Source organism: Capsicum annuum, chromosome 4 (assembly GCF_002878395.1).
Source record: "Capsicum annuum cultivar UCD-10X-F1 chromosome 4, UCD10Xv1.1, whole genome shotgun sequence".
Taxonomy (NCBI): Eukaryota; Viridiplantae; Streptophyta; class Magnoliopsida; order Solanales; family Solanaceae; genus Capsicum; species Capsicum annuum.
Window position 1 is genome coordinate 47,575,402 of NC_061114.1, and position 16,156 is coordinate 47,591,557.

Below are 16,156 nucleotides of genomic sequence, written 5' to 3' on the forward strand. Positions count from 1 at the left end.
TCGATACATCTACAAGAATATTATAGCAAACTTTATCTTCTAGCTATCTAAAAATAATCTAGATATTTTTCTAAGATAATTATCCTAAATATTATGCTAGAGTATTCTAGAAACTTTACTAGAAAACTATACTATTAATTCACAAGACTATTCTAGAAATTTTAACTAGAAAACTATGATGATATTCATTCTTTCAAAAATTCACTTTAGATATTTTTCACACTCCCCCTTAAAGTGATTTTTCTGAAGCTATTTCAAACTCGTTGCAGAAGAACTCAAATGAAACTTTGAACCTTGTCTTGAAGAAACTCTTAGTGGTGTTTTCCACGATCCTCTGTCTTTTTCCAATGATAAAGATTTCCCGTCATTGATTTGTCCTTGTTGAATTTTATGATGTTGACTTTTTGAGCTTCCCCTTTCTCTAAAATCCTCCACAATTTCATTATCTGGAGACACACATGTGATGAAAAATTTTGGATCTCTAGAATTCAAGATTTTAGAACTTATTCTTTCTGAAGCAACTCCATAACACAACGATATTTCATTGGTATCGGCCTTCTTATTTTATTTAATAACAATATGATCATTAATTTTTTATGAAGCCTCAGTATCATAATAGGATTCACCACTAGATTTCGTTTCTACCTCTTCAATCATATTGTATGTCTCTCTATTTGAAATTGGGGCTTTATTTTCAACTTCATTGTTCATTAGATCTTTAGTTTTTTCATCAACTTCTAATACTTGCTATGAGCCAATGATTGAACTTAATTTAATAGATGATTGATCAGAGACTTCAACTTCTACTACATCTCCCTTAATAGTTTCTCCGATAAGGTCATCACTGGCATATTGAGTTTTAGACACTGTTTGCTCATATTCTACTTTAATATCCTCTACGTAAAAACTTTTATTGTGATTATTAGGATCCGTTTCTTTGATTTTCTTGATAGTAGCTACCACGTCTCCAGTCTTAACGTCTTTAGTATCCTCTTGCTTTTTTTCAGTATCTTTTTCTCCACATGATGGATTGTATTATATCTGATTCAATCTCTTTCAAAATTTATGAAAGCCAAGGCATCTATTGCTTAACTCTCAGCTGCTAAAAAACTTCCCCAACCTTTTTTTTTCAATAACTTTTTCAATCTAAGTCATGTTTCTCTCTGTGGCTCGGCAACATCTTCTTATGTGTCCTGCTTTACCACATCGGTAACATCCGAAAGGCTTCTTATAATTGTTAAAAGACTCTTCCTTCCTTCCAAGCGAGCTTGAACCATATGAGAATCAATACTGAGACATATCTCTTACTTTTCCTTTAATGTATCTCTTTTCTGCTACAAGAACATTTTCTTCCCCTTCTTTGATTGATACCTCAACTATTTTCTTGGCTAGTAACTACTGTGACAATAATAGATTTTTAAATGCCTCCAAGGATGGTTGTTGAGTCCATCCTTGAATCGATGTCACAAAGAGAATATATTCTGGCTTCAAGCCACGAATAATATTTCTTCTTATTAGTGCTTTAGAAATAGCCTCATCTGAATTTAATAAAGAGATCTCCGAATATAAATTCTTAATTCATAAGAAATACTCGGCAATAGAAAGATTACCTTGATTGGCATTAGTCAATTTATTCTCCAATATCTGTAGCCGAGCTTCATTCTTCTTGTTGAATAACTGATCAAGGGTCCTCCATATTTCGTAGGCTGATTCTCACCTTATAATATGATTGAATAAACTGGAGGATATGGATCTCTTCAAGATGAACTCCACCTTCGCATTAGTCTGCTTCCACTTCTTATATGCACCATCATTTTCCAGTCCATCATCAGGAGGACTTGTGTTACTTCCCTTGACAATATTCCACAAGTTCTCACTCATAAGGTATGATTCCATACATGTCTTCTATACCTTGTAATTGGACTGATTTAACAACTCTATTCTCAGTCCATTATAACAACCGCTAAAATCCATAGAGAGAAACCAGTTGAATCTATCTCTAACCCGATCTTGAAAAATACTCAGAAGCCAACGTGTTGCTATGGCTCTAATACTATGTAGAGAATAGTAGAGGAAAGGTGTAGCTGGAAAGACTTTCTACTAGCCCAAGATTTTTAACTAAGATCAAAAGATTCAACTAAGAAGATGAAGCTATAAAAGAGAAAGAAGAACTTAAATATGGAGAACACTACGTACTTGAATTGGTTTTACTTTTTGGTTGATTACAAATGTAAAAGACCCTTTCCTATTTATACTAGTTTATGGATGGTTGTAGAAATTCTTCTAGATACATCTTCAAGAATATTCTAGCAAACTTTATCTTCCAACTATCTAATCTAGATATTTTTCTAAGATAATTATCCAAAATATTATGCTAAAGTATTCTAGAGACTTTACTAGAAAACTATGATATTAACTCACAAGACTATTCTAAAAATTTTAACTAGAAAATTATGATGATATTCATTCTTTCAAAAATTCACTTTCCATATTTTTCACAAGCATGCTTGCTGAAGGAGTACGGTGGAACACCTTTGGTTAAGATCATTGAAAAAGGCGGACCAAGTGAACTATCCAATATTATCATCATGCTTGGGCCTAAAAAGGGGGATTCGTGTGCCAAGTATATTTATAGTTGTATTTTGGTTAACCCCTGATTTATGGGAGCAGAACCCAAGTTAAGATTAATAATAGGATTTGTTAGTTAAGAGTTGTTTATTTATCGAACCTAAAAGTATAGCATCTCCCAACATAAATTTTGTAGAAAAATTTGAATGTTTCTAAACACTGGAACTTCTTCCCATTGTATCTCTGGTGCTTATAAGATCGAAGCATATACGATATGCTTAGTATTTCTTTGGTTATATATGTTGAATCTTTAGGATTATGTGTTATCTTAAAATAGGAATGGTAAATTGGCTCTTTATAGGTTGAGGATGTGCTAGTATCCTAGATTTTTGGGAAATAAGTCGCACTAGTGTTAACCAGTGAAACAACCTAGTTGGACATCAAGACCTAGATGCTTTACAAGACATCATCCTAGGTGAGTATATTGATGATTCTATAGAATGCATGCATTTGATTATCCTATATAGGCAATGATAGATATGAGTCCTTTTATAAGTAGCAAGCTCAGGGATAAGTGCGTCAATTGTTTTGTCATACTATATGTGAGAGATTAGCCCAATTATGACACACACATATAAATGGATTATTATGTGACCAAAGGTAAATATTAAAGAATATCAAGGGATTAGATATAAGCTAAGATTTGTTAGTTTCCAGAGAAGCAAGAGACATAATATAAGTTAATTACTTATATGAAGGTAGTTGTTGAATTTTAGTACTAGTACAGTGTACGTCTTGCACGTGTACCAGATTATCATACCATATTAATAATAATAAAACATGTATATAAAAAAAATTATTGTAAACAGTAAAATTAGTACCAAAATAATTTGTTTAATAATAATATAAGTATTACTATATTAACACAGTAACTAACTTAATATTTCAACATGTACATCATTTATATGGTATTACAGATATATTTTTATATTACATAAAAAAAAAATATATCACCTTATATCTCTTTATAATCAATATTTCTTTGTGTATATTTCGCTAATACGTTTTTGTGCTCTCTCATGACCTATGATTTTGTCATCAATATATAATTGTCTGAGAAATCAAAATGATCAATAGTAGGAGAATGATCTAATTAACAATTCCATCCAACATAAATTTATTTTCAAAGAATAAATAATTGATATCGTAAAACTTTATCCGCATTTGATGCCAGTGCTAAAAATTATTATACCCCCAAGAGATAGAAAGGCCCCTTTTTATTGAGTTTAAGTTTTGGGGTAACTTGCATAATCACGGATTTTTATTAGGTTGTAATACTTTTTATCGTAATTTTATTAAATTATAAGATATTTCAAATTTTTATTTTTGTGATACATATCTTTAGCCTTGATATATATGCATTGTGATATATTTGTAACTGAGTGATTAGTTAAATATAGAAGTAACTGAATTTTAAGGAAAAAATTAATAGAAATGGGAAAAAGTTGAACCATATTGTAAATTATTAATGAAAAGATCTGATGGAAATTTTTTAATTTGATTTTATATTTAAGAGATTCTTTCTCATTATTTACTCTCCTAAAATAAATGCAAATATGTTACTTCCTTAGTTAATACTTCCTCCGTCCCATTTTATCCGTCCCAAATTGGGATAGCACAGCTATTAAGAAAAATAATAAATAACATGGCTATTTTACCATAGTACCCCTATTAAATAATGTTTACATTTTAATTTAAAGAAAAAGTAATTAATGCAAAGGGTAAAATATGAAAAAAAATTTGTCTTATCTTGATAAGTAGAAAACGACAAGTAAAATGGAACACCAGATTAGATAATTTGGGACGGGTAAAATGGGACGGAAGGAGTATGTAGCAAGAGAAAAAGAAGAAAGTTTTTGTATCTATAAGTTGTAAGATCAGAACTAAAATGAACAAAATCCTTCGGCTTGTTTACAGTTTTTCACCTCCAACCCAAAATAGCAAGTTTTTAAATCAGGCATCAGCACATCTTGTTGGTGCATATCCCAGCCTAGACCTTTTGGTATCATATAAGATATGAAAATTCTGCTGTTGGTAGTTACCAATTATTGACATGGCAGAGTGAGGAGTGCCTAAAATTGCCAAACAAACAATTTCCTCTGGATCAAGTTTAATAAAGTAGTTCTCAACCGTGATTCGAGATTCTCCAGTACTCTAGACACATTGTAACATGGTCTCAGAACGGGAAAATCTTCGATTAAAGGATAGCCCTTCACCATGTTAACAAATGCATCTTTTATAATCTCATATGCTGGTTTGGCGAAATAGCTCAAAGTAGTTCCTGACAATGATTGTGCCACCAACACCAAGTGGAGACAAATTCCATGTCTCCTCTGGTATTTTTAGCACTTCATCTCCAATTATGACTGATTTTATCTGTAATAGTAGAATGTTTCTGCAGGATTTTCTTTCCCACCAACTAGTAAAGTGAAGTTCAAGTCTGGATGTTTCATGAGCTCCGTATCATCACCAAAAATCAGTGTGCTGCTGACACTAGAATTGCTATTCCTATTGACTACACAATACGAAAAAGAATGGCCGTATAAAGATTGTAACTGAGACAAAAATGAAAGTTGTCCCCTACCAAGTCCCAGCAACCCTGCGGCACACCATGAAACAAGCCTCTATTCCAATGACCACAACCAAACATCATATTTTTCACCTGCTTAATCTCTGGTTCCCACTAGTGGTTGTGCGATTAACCGAGAATGTATCAAGATGAAATCATTGTTGGGTTCATAGTATATGAAAGAAGTGTGAATGGAAAAATAAAGAATAAAATGATGGAGGAAAAGGAGACACTAAAATGGAAAGTGTACTCCCAAATTAGAAAGTTTACTCTTTCTCCCACATTGATGGAAGAAGAGAACTTGAAAGTATTTATAATCCAGAACACTTACTCCAAATGACAAGTGAGGCAAGAAATAATAGATGCCTCGCGCCATTGTCGTCGTCTCTCGCTCGGCTCAGATTTAGATTTAGATGATCAATCGATGAGATCTACCTTTTTGGACAAACTTTATTTGAATTCCGATGAATGCCAAGGAAAAATGCAGTAAAATTTTTTCTGCAGTTTTGGACCTCCATTTATATATACATGCAGTAACAGTTGCACTGTTTCAAGTGAACTGATGCATTTTTTTCGAACTAGTGCTTCAGAAATGATATATTGTTCTGAACTGAGGATACAGAAGGTTGCAATAGTTTGAAATAATGCTTTAGAAGGATGTAATCCTTCAATGAAGTGATGCACTGATTCATGAAATGAGATGGTTGTTCAGAAAAAGATGCAATCTTTGATGAACAGACATGAACTTACAGCAAAGGTGTAACCTAGGATCTTCCACAGGTTTAGTACGAAATTTTCAGATTAAAAACTTTTTTCTTGTCTCAAAAATATTCTGTGTGATCACTCAAAATGTTCTTTGAGTTTGAAGATATTTCAACCATTTGAGGTACCGCTGCTGTTGGTTTGTTAGCAATTTTATCCTCGGAGAAAAAATTCCACAACATCGGGTACAATTAGGGGGATTATTTCCTTAAGGAAAATCCATGAATTCGGACGACTTTGCTATTTTCTGTTATATCTTAATTTTTGCAAAATAAAATACACCTCTTGGAAAGGTCATTTTGATCTTGTATTGAGGGTATTTGATATACTTCATTGTGCTCTTGTTTATTCTTGAACTCAAGTTGAAGTTGGTGTTGGAATATACAGATTCTATGTACCAAAGTACAAACGAAATAACAATCTTAAGCAAATAACTCCTATTATAGAATCTGTATTGCTTGTTTTTGGAGATTAAAGTTTTAACTTTCTACTCCGCCTGAATTTAACTAGTTATTTGAAGTCATAAAAACTTCGTCACAAGTTCAAGATCATTCGGTTGACAATTAGAAGTCTTAAAAACTTCATTGTTAACTAGTAACAAAGGGAAAAAAAGAATTTTTTTTAAGTAGTATTCTGAAAATACTAAGTACTTTTTGTCTTGTGGTGAAAGAAAAATGGCAACTAAAAGTCAAATGATGGATGCGACAACGTCTGTGGGGACAACTAATATTGCCACATCAAGTCGCATAAATGCTCCACCAATAATGGCACCGGCGGAGAAGCTCGAAAAATTTTTGGGCATTGAATTCAAGCAGTGGCAGCAAAAAATGTTCTTTTACCTTACCACTTTATGTCTGCAATGGTTCACTAGCGAAGACGCTCCTAAGGTACCCGAGATTCCCTCAGATCGGACAAAGACCGCTTCGTTATTGTAGAAGCTTGGAAACATTCGGACTTCCTTTGTAAGAATTATATTCTGAGTAGTCTCCAAGACGACCTCTACATTTTTTATAGTGGAACCAAGACATTAAGGGAACTGTGGGGGCACTTGAACGAAAATATAAGACAGAGGATGTGAGAATTAAGAAATTTCTTGTTGCATTAAAATGATAGATAGTGAATCTATTGTCTCTCAAGTACAGGAGTTGCAAGTATCATACATAATCTCCTAGCAGAAGGTATATCTTTGAAAAATACCTTAGTTGAACAAATTAAAAATGTTCTTAATGCTCACATAAACTGTTTTGTAGGTTTAATTTTGAATGATGCTTTCCAAGTAACAATGATAGTTGAGAAGCTACCACCTTTGTGGAAAGATTTCAAAAACTACTTAAAGTATAAACGCAAGGAGATGACTGTTGAAGATCTTATTTTTTGACTTCATATTGAAGAGGATAATAAAGCTGCCGAAAGAAGATCAAAGGGGAATTCTACATTAATGGATCACATATTGTAGAAGATGACCAAAACAATTCCAAGAAAAGGAAGAAAGCTGAACAAGGAAGCAATCAACCCAAGAAAAGTTCAAGGGAAAATGCTTCAACTGTGGCAAGATTGTCCATAAGTCCACAGATTTCCGTGCCCTAAATAAAGGGAGGAAGAAGGATCAAGAAAATATGATTGAATCTAACAAAAAATGTGATGATCTATGTGCTATGTTCTCAGAATGCAACTTGATGGGGAATCCTTGTGAATAGAGGATGGATTCTGGTGCCACCCACTATATATGTGCCAACAAGGAGTTGTTTTCGTTATTTTCTCCAGCTCAAGCATAAGAAATGATCTACATGGCTAACTCCACTACTGCTAAGGTGGAGGGAACCAGAAAAATTTGCTTAAAGATAACTTCCTGCAAGGTCTTGACACTGAACAATGTGTTATATGTTCTGGAGTTACATAGTAACTTTATTTCTGTTTCAATCCTAGATAAGAACGGATTCAAATGTGTAACCGTTTCTAGAAAATTGTAATTAGCAAAGGAGAAATGTAAGTAGGAAAAGGCTATCTGAACGAAGGCCTTTACAAGATGAATATAATGACTGTTGAAATAAATAAAAGTTCGAATTCTTCTTATTTGCTTGAGTCTTATGATTTATGGTATGAACATTTAGGCCATGTTAATTATGAAATGTTACGAAAATTGATTAACTTAGAAGTTTTGCCAAACTTTGAGTGCAATAAAAAAAGTGTCAAATATGTGTGGAATTGAAGTATGCAAATGATCCTTATAAGTTCGTTGAAAGGAATTCTAATCCCTTAGACTTAATACATACTAACATCTATGATATGAAGTCAACACCATCACGTGGTGGGAAAAAGTATTTCATAACTTTTATTGATGATTGCACTAAATACTGTTATGTCTACTTGCTAAATAGTAAGGATAAAGCAATAGACGTGTTTAGGCAATATAAAACTGAAGTTGAAAATCAGTTACACAAAAAGATCAAAATGATAAGAAGTGATATGGATGGAGAATATGAATCTCCCTTTGCGCAAATATGTGTAGAGAATGGAATAATCCATCAAAATATGGCCCTATATTTACCTCAATCTAATGGAATTGCATAAAAAATCAAACTTTGAAGAGAATGATGAATGCCTTACTTATAAGTTCTGGTTTACTGCAAAACTTATGAGGGGATTCTATCCTTACGGCCAATTGTATACTCAACAAAGTTTCCCATAGTAAAACACAATCAATTCCTTACGAAAAATGAAAAGGAAGGAAACCTATCTTAAAATATTTCAAAGTATGGGGGTGTCTAGCTAAGGTTCAAGTTCCTATACCTAAAAAGGTTAAGATAGGACCTAAAACGGTGGACTATGTGTTCATAGGATATTCTAGAAGTATTAAAGCATGTCTATTTTTGGTTCATAAATCCAAACATCTGGATATTAATGAAAATACGATAATTGAATCAGACAATGCTGAATTTTTAGAAATATTTACCCTATAAAATTAGACATGAACAGTCTAGTGGAGGATCTAAATGGCTTCGAGATTAACCAAGTGAGAATGTACATAATGAATAAAATCTAAGATGTAGTACACGTCAAAGAATATCAACTTCATTTGGATCAGATTTTGTAACATTTCTCTTAGAAAATAAGCCTCAAACATTTAAAGAAACGATGTCATCTCAGACTCATCTTTTTGGAAATAGGCAGTCAATAGTGAGATAGATTAAATCTTAAGTAACCATACATGGGAATTGGTTGACCTTCCGCCCAAAAATAAACCGTTAGGTTCTAAATAGATCTTCAAAAGGAAAATAAAGGTGGATGGTACTATTGACAAATATAAGGCAAGACTTGTAGTAAAAGGTTTCAAACAGAATAAAGGCCTTGATTACTTTGATACAAACTGCCAGTAACAAGGATAACCTCGATTCGAGTGTTATTTGCCTTGATGGGGGTATATGATCTTCAAATCTATCAAATGGATATGAAGACCGTATTCCTAAATGGAGATTTAGAGGAAGAAATATACATGAAACAACCTGAGGGTTTTGTGGTTTCAGGAAAAGAAAATAAGGTGTGTAAACTTGTTAAGTCACTTTATGGACTTAAACAAGTACCTAAGCAATGGAATGCAAAGTTTGACCAAACTATGTTGGCAAACGGATTCAAGATAAATGAATATGAAAAATATGTATATATTAAAGACACACCAAATCACCAAGTCATTATTTGTTTATATCTGGATGATATGTTGATCATCAGCAGAGATATTTGTGACATAAATTCAACCAAACGAATGCTCGAGAGCAAGTTTGATATGAAAGACCTTGGAGTTGCAGATGTGATCTTAGGTATAAGAATCCATCAACCTACGAAAGGGTTAGCATTGTCATAATCTCATTATATTGAAAAAGTACTTGACAAGTTCAAGGATATGGAATTCGGTATTGTCAAGACTCCATTAAATGTGAACTTTGCACTTCGAAAGAATGAAGGTGAAAGTGACTCACAATTGGAGTACGCAAGAGTATTGGGATGTTTACTGTATATAATGAACTATACATGACCAGACATAGCATGTGCAATTAGTAAATTAAGTCGGTACACAAGTAATCCCAACAAAACTCATTGGATGGCAATGAAAAGCGTTTTGGGGTATCTTAAATACACTCAAAAATATGCTTTGCATTTTAATAAATATCCTGTAGTACTTGAAGGATATAGTGATGCAAATTGGATCACCGGATCGAACGAAGTAAAATCCACAAGTGGATATGATTTACTATTAGTGGAGGAGCAGTTTCTTGGAAATCATCCAAACAGACTTGTATCGCTCACTCTGCAATGGAATCTGAATTTATTGCATTAGATAAAGCTGGTGAAGAAGCAGAATGGCTTCAGAATTTCTCGAAAGATATTCTGTATTGGCCCAAGCTAGTGGCACCAGTATGTATACACTGTGATAACCTAACGGCAATAGGTAGGGCAGGGAGTATGATGTACAATGGTAAATCTTGTCACATACGACGGAGATATATTACTGTTAGAAAACTTCTTTCTAGTGAAATTATCACTATTGACTATGTAAAGTCAAAGAATAATGTGTCCGATCCACTTACAAAAGGCCTATCTAGAAAAGGAGTGGAAAGAATATCCAAGGGAATGAGTTTAAGACCTAGGATGAGTCAGCATAGTGGTAACTCTACCTAGCAGACTGGAGATCCCAAGAGCTAGGTTCAAGGAGATCAAATAAAATTGTGTCTGACAAGTTTAACATTGTCAATTACCCAACCCATTCTCATGATGTAGACAATGTATAGTAAACTAGGATAAGACTTAAGGTGAAAAGTTTTTTAATGATTATCTAAATTTGGAAGGTTTGACCAAATAGTTTAATCTACAGGATTGAACGTTTAGAAATCACCTATGCGAGGGCGAAGTGGAGGTCACTTCAAAGAGAATGTTAGTAAAGGCCTATTCTTTAAGCTCTCAAGAATCCGGGACATGTTCATGGATGAAAAGAACAAAACCATGAGAACCATAAACATTAAAAGGCTGGTTGTGTGACATGTATTATCTAGGTGTACATTAAAGCTCGATGGTTTAAAGATATCAAATCTATCGATTGACCGAGTGCATTCAATGCATGTTCACTACGAAAAGTTCAAAAGGAAACCCACTTATCCATATGCAATCAATCTTTGCTTAATGATCATATACTTTTCCATAAAAATTTTATGAAAAATATCCATTCGCCATTCATGTGGGGGATTATTGGGTTCATAGTATATGAAAGAAGTATGAATAAAAAAATGGAGGATAAAATAGTGGAGGGAAAGAAGACAGTAAAATAGAAAGTGTACTCCCAAATTAGAAGGTTTACTCTTTGTCCTACATTGGAGGAAGAATATAACTTGAAAGTGTTTATAATCAAGAACACTTACTCCACATGGAAAGTGAGGCAAGAAATAATAGATGCCTCGTGCTGTCGTCGTTGTCACTCGCTCGGCTCGGCTTCAGCTTTGGATTTGGATTTGTCAAATGATTAATCGATGAGATCTATCTGTTTAGATAAACTTTATTTGAATTCCAAAGAACACCAAGGAAAAATGCAGTAAAATTTTTTATGCAGTTTCGGACCTCCATTTATATATACATGCAGTAACAATTTCACTGTTTCAAGTGAACTGATGTATTATTTTCAAACTAGTGCTTCAGAAATGATACATTGTTTTAAACTGAGGCTACAGAAGGTTGCAATGGTTCAAAATGGTACTTCAGAAGGATGTAATCCTTCAATAAAGTGACACACTGATTCATGAAATAAGATGACTGTTCAGGAAAAGATGTAATCTTTGATAAACCGACATGAACTTACAGCAAAGGTGTAACCTTTAGAGTGAACCATTGCCTCTTTTCAGAAGAGGCATGTTGTGGCTATATAAACCTGGTTTCTTCTGTAGGTTTAGTACAAAATTTTCAGATTAAAAGCTCTCTTTTTGTCTAAAAAATATTCTGTGTGATCACTCAAAACATTCTGTGAGTTTGAAGATATTCCAACGATTTGAGGTACCGCTACTGTTGGTCTTTTAGCCATTTTATCCTAGGAGGAAAAATTCCACAACCTCGGGTACAGTGAGGGAGATTATTTCCTTAAGAAAAATCCATGAATTCGGATGACTTAGCTATTTTCTGTTTCATCTTAATCTCTGCAAAATAAAATACACCTCTTGGAAAGGTTATTTTGATCTTGTGTTAAGGATATTTGATATACTTCATTGTGTTCTTATTTATACTTGAACTCAAGTTGAAGTTGGTGTTGTAATATACAAATTCTGTGTACTTGAAGTACAAACAAAATAACAATTACCAGTTGTGTTCGAGCTATCTCCATTCCAATAGTAATAAGTGGAAGTCTGGTTCTCAGTCTTGCAAGACCGTGTAGGGTCAGGAGATGAAACAAGGTGACATCTTAGATAATGAAAACTTATATTTGTAAAATAACTTGAGTCTTTAGGATCATAATATAGACCATGTTGTTCAAAACAATCATAACAGGTAGGGACAGAACTAGCCCTTTGGTAGGAGGCTCATCCAAACCCTTTTCTACAAAAAAATATACCATTTATATGTGATTAAAACTATTTTTATGTATCTATAATGGTAGGTTAACCCCCTTTGGCTAGATTTTCTTCGAATATTGAACCCCCTTAGTTGAAATTCTGGCTCGACCAGGTATACACTGAATCCACTTAAGATCACTACCAGTATCAAGAATGAAAGAGAAATGCTTAGGAGGTTTACCAACAAAAACATCCATGAAGTATTCCCCTGATCCAACACTCAACCCTAACTCCAAAGTTGCTATGAGGTTACCTGATAAATTAAAAGACGGTGCTTCTGGTGAGGCTGCTGGAGAAATAACTGGCTTTTCATTATTTTTCTTTACAATTCTTTTATGCAATGTCTGAATTCTACCTAAGTCCTTTGATGTGGGCTCAAAAACTGAGTATTTACCCTCTATATTTTGACAAGTTGTTCTATGCCTTAGGTGAAACTTGACTACTTCTCTTGACTACTCTCCAAATATCATTACATCTTCTTCATCTTATTATGTGGCTAAAATGGAATGGGTAGTTGTTGATTGGTTTAAGGCTAAAATCATTAAAAATTGAACCGTACCTTGAATCCGTCTGTGTTACACAAGGAGAAATAAAAAAATTCATTATTCACATATATACCGAAATTAGTGTACGCATAATTTAGACTTGAATTTGAAATAAAATGGTTACAAGTAGCTTCAAGTCTTAAATTTACGTCTAATTACTATATTTTCATTTATCATTCCTCCGAACGATAATTCTTTAATCATTATATATTTCCCTAAACTAACCAGTTTTAACCAAATAAAATGAAGGTGATTAATAAACACAATAAGTTTAGAGAGTATTATGAGTGTGAACTATTTGGCCATCTAATATACAAACTATCTACAAAATGAATAGATAGTGTATACTTTATTCTTATATATATATATGTGTGTGTGTGTGTATATATGTATGTATGTATGTATATATATATATGTATATATATGTGTATGTATACATATATGTATGTATGTATACATATATGTATGTATGTATACATATATGTATGTATGTATGTATATATATGTGTGTGTGTATGTATGTATATATATGTGTGTGTGTGTATGTAGGTATGTATGCATGTATTTATGTATGTATGTATTATATGATATGTTGTGTATGCTTCGATCATATTGATAAACTAGTTAGGCCTAAAAGTATATTGTTATAACTATCCATAATTTTCAAAGATGCATCTTACTAAATTTTCAAACATTAACTAATACAGACATTCTTATTGTCATGGTGTTGTGTTTATATCTCTCAAATAGAAATAGAAGTTGAGTTTAACTTCTGTGCACTGTTAGTCTACTAAATTTCTTATACCGTCATGTAATTTTAAAGGTAATTAACCACAGTAATTTTGATAACTAGTAGTTATTTTCTTATAATTGTACTTCATCAGAAAAAGACATTAAAAACAAGTAGAATTCTATTTATCTGCTTACTAAAATTATTCCAAATTTATTTTTATTTTTGATAATTTACTTCTCAACATTATCGTCTAAATCACTAATAAAATTTTTTGATCCTTTGTTTATCATGAAAATATAATTAGGTTATAAAAACTTATTGATTATAGATCTTTCTTGGTTTGAATTAAATAGATTATTTTTATTTCTTAACTTCAGTTTAATCTAATTCAACAAACTTTGTGAATATCTATTATGTAGAATTGCAGATTGAATATATGTGAATTAAGAAAAAAAGGACCAACTTAAAATCATATTATTAAGCTATGTATTTCAATATTAAGAACATGAATTGTAAGAAAAGAACAACAGTAGAACAACATAGCAAGATAATAATATAAGATAATTCTTTCAAGTATCTTGAACATCTTTCTTAAGACCTCTATTTATAGTATTACATAGGGGAGTTATACCAAGGTGTCATAAACATGATGATCAATGAGGAGGTAATGGAGATATGGGAGTTACTACATTTAATGAAGGAATTACACCAAGGAGTAATGGAGGAATTACACTAAGGAGTTATGGACATCTACAATATTTTACAATACTCCCCCTTAGATGTCTATTGATATAATATACTTCGTTTAAACCTTACTAAGGAAAAACCCTGTGGAAGAAAACTCCTAGTGAAGGAAAAAAAGTACACACATATTCTTATATGCATTTTTTGCTGCCTTGTTAGAAACCTTGCCAGGAAAATCCATTTGGGACAAAACCTAGGTCAATAGAAAAAGAGTGCAGCATGTACTTTACTTCCCCTGATGCAAGCATCATTTTATTTCTCGGAGACGGCGTATCCCAATCTTGAATATCATCTTCTCAAATTTTGATGTTGGAAATACTTTAGTGAACAAGTCTGCCAGACTATCGTCCGAACGAATTTGTTAAACATTTATTTTAACTTTACTCTCAAGATCATGAATGAAAAAGAATTTTGGTATAATGTGTTTTGTTCTAGCTCCTTTAATGTAACCTCCCTTCAACTGAGCTATACATGCAACTTTATCTTCATACAATGTAGTTGAAAATCCTTATTCAAAGAAAATCCACATATTTTTTGAATATGTTGAGTCATTGATCTCAACCAAACATACTCCAGGCTCACTTCATGAATGGCAATGATTTCTGCATGATTTGAAGAATTTGCAGCTAATTTTTTCTTCATTAAACGCCATGATATAGTTGTACCACCATACATAAATAAATAACCCGTCTGAGATGATCCTTATATGGATCAGAAAAGTATCCTTTATCGGTATAAACAATTATTTCTGACTTGGATTTATTAGAATAAAATAATCCTAAGGCAATAGTTCCCCAAAGATATTCGAATATATGCTTGACAATATTCCAATGTCTTTTAGTTGGGTAATAGTTGAATCTTGCCAATAAACTTACTGCAAAATAAATGTATGGTCGAGTATTATTGGTAAGATACATTAGTGCCCAATAGCACCAAGATTGGAGTTTCATCACCAAGAAGCTTTTCATCATTTTCTTGAGGTCAAAATGGATCTTTGTTTATATCAAGAAACCTCACAACCATTGGGGTACTCAATGGATGTGATTTATCCATGTAAAATCGCTTTAAAATCTCTTTAGTGTATGTTGATTGGTGGACAAAAATTTCATTTGTCAAATGCTCAATCTGTAGGCCGAGATAAAATTTTGTCTTTCTCAGATCTTTCATTTCAAATTCTTTCTTCAAACACTCAACAACTTTTGAAAGCTCTTTAGGAATGTCAATGATATTCAAGTCATCAAAATAGACAACTATTATAGAGAATTCAGATCTAGACCTTCTTATTAAAACACAAGGGCAAATAGGATCATTTTTATATCCTTCTTTTAGCAAATATTCGCTAAGACAATTGTACCACATCTGCCCTGAGTGTTTCAATCCATATAAGGATTTTTAAAGCTTTATTAAGCAAGTTTCTTGCAAACTTTTATATGCTTCAGATACTTTGAAGGCTTTTGGATTTTTCTTAAAAATATCGTTGTCCAATGAGCCATACAAATAGGCCGTGACAATATCCATTAGGCGCATATCAAGCTTTTCATGAACTGCCAGATTTATTATATATCTGAAGGTAATTCCATCCACCACA

At 32.7% G+C, this 16,156-nt stretch overlaps 1 pseudogene; it reads right to left on the reverse strand.

Annotated features, from left to right (window-relative positions):
• Positions 1-4,473: 4,473 nt before the first annotated feature.
• On the reverse strand, positions 4,474-15,210 carry LOC107868890 (annotated as a pseudogene).
• Positions 15,211-16,156: the final 946 nt, after the last annotated feature.